This window comes from Schistocerca piceifrons, chromosome X (genome assembly GCF_021461385.2).
Source record: "Schistocerca piceifrons isolate TAMUIC-IGC-003096 chromosome X, iqSchPice1.1, whole genome shotgun sequence".
NCBI lineage: Eukaryota > Metazoa > Arthropoda > Insecta > Orthoptera > Acrididae > Schistocerca > Schistocerca piceifrons.
Window position 1 is genome coordinate 116,622,028 of NC_060149.1, and position 6,315 is coordinate 116,628,342.

A 6,315-nucleotide genomic window follows, 5' to 3' on the forward strand; every position below is an offset into this window, starting at 1 on the left:
GAACCCTTGGCACATCGATCTTTTTACAGACACACGAGTCTCTACTAATTTTTGCCTGTCGTAATTTGCGCGTTCTCTTTTGAACGCCATATCGGAGACATCCGCGTATTCACTGCTTATTGACAACCAAAATTTATCCAAGACATTTCGAAAAAAATTTGTTTCAGCGTTCTGTCTGCTTTCAAATCTGCCAGTTCCTCTTCTAAGCCAACACGTAAATTATTCGGAAAATGTTTCGAATTCATGAATGGATCACAAACCCAGTCAAAATCTAATACTCTCTCCAAAACAGTTTTTGAAATTCTTTAATTAAGTCCATCAACACCTTATTACAATCAGTATAGGGTGATACAGTTGGGAACATCTCACACGAACCGTTTTCAATTTTCTGTAACCAAAAATTTATCTTATTAATAAACCATTGAATATTATCCATACCAGGCAGAATATTTTCGTTTCTATCTAGTATTTTTCTTTTTAGTTCATCAAAGTGTACGAAAATATGGAAAATATATGCCCATACTCATGGTCCTCAATAATCAAAAATGCTTGTGCTTCATCTCTCTAAGCTCAAACATTCACGTTAACACTTAACCTCGAGATAGGAATCCTACTTCTGTATGTAGCAGAAATGTAGCATGCTGTGATCCCATTTCTTGTCACAAAATGTTAAAAAGCAGCATATTTAGCAGCCGCGATTTGACGTAGTTCACAGAGTTTACTACTTCCTCCACCACAGTGTTTAGAGGTTATGGTAAAGACTTAGCTACCAAACCTTCGCGATGACTGAGACAATGGTCGGCTCATAAGTTTGGATCTACTTCACGTACTTTAACCACGAATCTTTTCAGTCGGCCTGTCAGAAAACGGCTCCGTCTGTACGAAAACTAACGCAATCCTCCCACGTTAATTCATTACAGACCAACATTTCATTAGTTGCACGAAATATTTCTTCACCAGTTGCCTGATAGGATATTTCCTTGCTAAAAAAGAAATTGCTTGCAAGTACAGTCCCATTAATATACCTCCTGTAGGAAAGAAGTTGAGCACGACCGCCAATATCTGTGAATTGATCGATCTGAAATGAGAACTTATGACTGCTCTTTATTTTCTCCTTCAAAATGCCTTCGATTTCACGGACATGTCAGTAGCTCAGTGGCTAATTGTGTCGGCAGAACGAAGAAATTTTGGAACTCCGTAGCAGCTTCTGAACCACGGACCATTTTTACCATATCTTTACACGCGGGCATTAACAATGTTTCTGCTAATGTGTGCGTTTTTTTGGCCTCTACGATCAATTCGGCTGTCTTATATGCAGCTTCTTGTACTTTTTACGAAACTCATACTGACGTAGTCATGCGCTTCAATTGCTTTTTACTTTGCTCCAACAGCGGACAAAAATAATCCACATCTTTATATAATAGAGAGGAATGTTTTGTTAACAAACGTCATTTCAGTTTACTGGGAACCATAGCAGCATTACAGAGTTTTCCACTACACACAACACGCTCGGAGACTGACCATGTTTTTGTCACCACTCCAAAAGAAACCGTAAGATAAATAGTTATCAACATATTACCTTTGAACTACTTTCTGATTTCTTTTTTTTTTTCGGACTTGATGGTGTTACTGTTGGCAATCCAGGACAGACCACTTGGTATAATGAATTTATTCACATCGAAAAACATAGTTTAATTACACTGTAATAGACTACAGTGGTGTAGCAATCACAATATTCGCAGTACGGCAGAGCACAGCTGCGTTAAATCTGAACTGAAATGCTTAATCAATAGAGAGCCCAGGATGGAGAAAGAACAATATTGGTGAACTGAAATACCGTATGGTTGTCTGACAACGTGTGGCTCCTTTGGTGGCGAACTAAATGAGCAATAAAGCTTAAAACCGGCTACGAACTGGAACAAATATCAAACAAAACAATAAAAATAATAAACCATTCGAAATAAAAACTGGTGTTAGACGAGGTGACGGTTTATCACCTTTACTGTTTAATAGTGTTCTAGGAAAACTTGTAAGGATCTGGAATTCGGATTTAAAAAATCACAAAATTGAACCAATAACTCTGGGAAGGAAAATAAATGGAATTTAGGTATACTGCTTGGCTTTTGTGGATGCTTTTGCAATACTTTCAGAAAACCTGACAGAAGCAGTTATTCAGATAAACCTTCTGGAAAAAATAGCAAACAGATCTGGTCTCAAAATTTAAGCTAAAAAAACAAAATTCACGACAAATATAAAAAAATACGCCAAAATTGGTAAAATAGAGCGAGTAAATAAATTTAAATATGTTGGTGAAACTATACAACAGAATGGACTAGTAAAATCTGCAATAGATGTAAAAATTAACAAAATGTAAAGAGCATATGGTTTGACCAAAAATATTTACATCAAGAAATGTATATCTAGAAAAACAAAACTAAAACACTACACGACAGTGGTACGACCAGAATGTTTATATGTATCTGAATGCCTAACGATGAACTATAAGATGGACAAACTAGAGGTACTGGAAAGAAGGCTTATTAGAAAAATAATGGGTGCAATAAAAATTTCATATGGTTGGAAAATAAGAAGTAATGAGGAGATCTAGAAAAATATAGATAAAATATCTGAAGTAATGGCCAAAGGAAGATTAACCTTTTTCGGACACCTCTACCGAATAGATTGAAATAGACTAACAAAACAAATACTCCTATATTTCTGGAGGAAGAAATCGACAATAGCGTGCATTACAGAAGTCAGGAAAGATCTAGAAAGAAGCAACATCAAAGAATCAGAAATAGCAGAAAGAAACCGTTTCAAAAATAAAATACTAAATTTGGAAGGCTTTCAAAGAGGAAGAAATAAAAAATCGGGAACAACATGGACAGAAGAAAGGAAGAGACTTCATGGGATGAAAATGAGGGAATACTGGAAAAATAGGAAACAACAACAAAGGAAGAAGAGGAAGTGAAGTTGTTAACGTGATCCTAGTTGGTCAATACGATTAAAAAAAAAAAAGATACATTTTACTAAGCTCCGGAATCCTAGGAAAAAGCACGTACAGCCAACCGTACACGAAAGATGCCGTGTTTCGAAGTAATCGCGCCCTAGCGATGTAACCGGTGCAGTGTTAAAGGCGAAAATACAGTTGATTTAAATAAGCAAATTACAGCAATAATAGTGAGTACACGAATTACATTTAATTTCTATGAAACTATAATAGCTATCAGTATGTATTAAAGAACAAATAAGTACCTTCTTACTTAAAATAGGAGAAAATAAATTACATTTAATTTCTTTAACAACAGAAAAATTCGCAGTATGTCTAAAATAGAAATCCCTTAATTTCTTACACTAATATGTGAACGTTCGCGTCACATCCTTCACTTTGTGGCGGTACACCAGCGTGCCACAGCACACCCCTTGCGAACCACTACTGTAGAGGATAAAAAGTGGAAGAGAAGATAAAGATTACAATACATCCAACAAACACGAATAATTGAGGGGATTGGCTGAAAGTGTTACTCTCACATGAACGGTTTGGCACAAGGGAAGAAGTCGTACCGGGCCACAGCAAACTAATCGGAGCACTTATAACACAAAGAAACAAAAAATTAAAAAAAAATTAAAAAAAAATTTTTTTACTTCCTTAGGTGTGACGACTAACACTTCGTTTCCTAGTTTTGTTTTGTCTGGCAGTGGCCTGTGTATTGCCAAACTGTACTGTTCACTGGGTGTGTTCCTTACCAAATGCAGCGTAGACGCCCCCCCTCAGTAGCGAAACGGACTGCTGTGAGCCAGCAAAAATACGTGGTATCTCCGTGGTTATGCTACGTGGGAAGGGCAAATACAGTGGATTGAGGTAGTAAACTTCTTAACAGAAACGACTGAGTCGACAGTTTGTATCTAAATTCAGAATATTTAAAATTTACGATTGATTTCCTGATAACGACAAAAAATCCAAGTAGACACTTTTGTTAGTTATTCATTCAGTTTTCCGTCACAGTTGCATATAATCCTTAATTTATCATGCGACTGTGACGGAAAACTAAATAAATAATAAATAAACTGAGCTGCTGGTACTTTCTGCCAACGCAGCGTTGGACTAGCACACCTTTGGTAATAATTTATGTAGTTGCTCAACTCGCACAAGTAGCTTACTTGACAATGATTGTTCAGAGCTTCTATGCAGGAATGGTATCGTCGCCCCAAATTCTGTTGTGCCCATTCGAACAACCCCGATATTGTTCAAACAATATCACAGGTAGCTGAAGGAAATCCATTTTGGCCTCCAAAGGTGCACTGTTAGCAAGATTTTTCACACAACCCCACAAGAAAGAATCAAGTGAGGTCAGATCAGGTTAATCTACAGGCCACAATAGAAGTCCACCTCTTCCCGTTCACCGTTACGGAAATATCTGACTTGAACAAAATATACTAATGAGCTGGGAGTTAATTATGTTGGTACCATATGGGTACACAAACATCAAATGGGATATCTTTCAACAAAATGGGAAGTGTATGCATCAGAAGCACAGAGTAAGTAAACCAGGACAGTAGCACATTCGGGTCTGTTAACCACTCATTGGCTAAACCCTCCCACAAGTTGACACTAGAAAATGTTTCAATGGTTCTTCACAACAAGCACGTGGCCATTACATAACTATTGAGTACCCTATGTCTGGCAAGACAGCCTTCATCGAAGAAAACTACATAAGCAGGGAAATAAGACCAACAATAAAGCACTACAGTATGCAATGGGTAAACACTGCGTGAGGACCTAAGTTCGTGGGAGCTAGAGATTACTTCGCGGTAGTTAGAGATTAAACTTACTGTGAATAGTAGCTCATTATTTGGTGTTCTAACATTACTTTTCCAGACAGTAACAAGTGCTACACCTATTTCACGTGCAACAGATCGTGAACTGATTGCAGGTTCCTCATCTACGCGAGCAAGCGCTGCTTCCAATAATACGTAATTCGTTGAACTCCGCGATTGTTGTGTTGTGGAACTATTTCACACGTATTCCCTTAATCATAGGAACAGTATTGGGAACAAGGAGAGCCACGAATGTCAGGTTCTCTAAAATTTTCATTTGCTTTTCTGTACGCGAAAATCTTGCTTGATACGTTGACGGACACGAAATCGCAACACCAAGAAGAAGTTTTGCATGATAAACGAAAGCTGGCAGTTTCTATATCCGAAAGATGATGCCTATTGAAATTTTGCGCCAGTCGGATAAGACCGGCGCTAGTGGCGTCACAACGTGATTACAAATGAGGTTGGCTTTAAGTACACGCTCTAACGGTCATGGGCGTTTGTTACCTTTGAGACTGGATATAGTGAGTTGATGTTGGTGAAGAATGTCTTTAAGACAACGGCGAGGCCATTATCAACAGCTCACTACTTTAGAACGAGGTTGTGTAATAGGGCTACGAGAAGATGGATGTTCTCCTTCCGCGACACTGCAGAAAAACTTGGCAGGGATGTTGCCACTGTGCTTGATTGCTGGCAGTGGTGGTCACGGGAGGGTACAACAGCAAGAATACCGGGCTCCGGACGGCCACGTAGCACTACCGAGAGGGAAGACCGTCGCGTTAGGCCTATGGATATGGCGCATCGTACTGCGTCTGCAGCAGCAATTCGAGCAGCAGCTGGCACCACAGCGACACAACGGTTACAAGTCGGTTACTTCAAGGACAGGTCCGAACCAGACCCCCTGTAGCGTGCATTCCGCTGACCCCAAACCACCGCCATTTGCGACTTCCGTGGTGTCAAGCTAGAGCTCATTGGAAGGCAGGGTGGAGGTCTGTTGTATTTTCTGCTGAAAGCCGGTTCTGCCTCGTTGCCACTGATGGCCGTGTGTTTGTTAGGATAAGACCAGATGAGCACCTGCAACCAAAGTGTCTGCGGCCTACATAAAATGGAACTACACCTGCGATTATGGTCTGAGGTGCAATTTTGTATGTCATCAGAAGCACTCTCGTGGCTATTCCATGTACCCCGACTGCAAATTTGTACGTCAGTCTGTTAATTCGACCTGTTTTGCTGTCATTCAGGAGCAGCATGCCAGGGGGTGTTTTCCAACAGGATAACGGTTGCTCATATATACCGCTGTTGTAACCCAACATGCTCTACAGAGTGTCGGCATGTTGCCTTGGCCTGCTCGATCACCATATCTGTCTCCAATCGAGAAGCTATGCAACATCATTCGACCACAACTCCAGCATCATCCACAACCAGCATTAACCGTTCCTGTACTGATCTACCAAGTGCAACAGGCATAGAACTCCATCCCACAAATTGACATTCGGC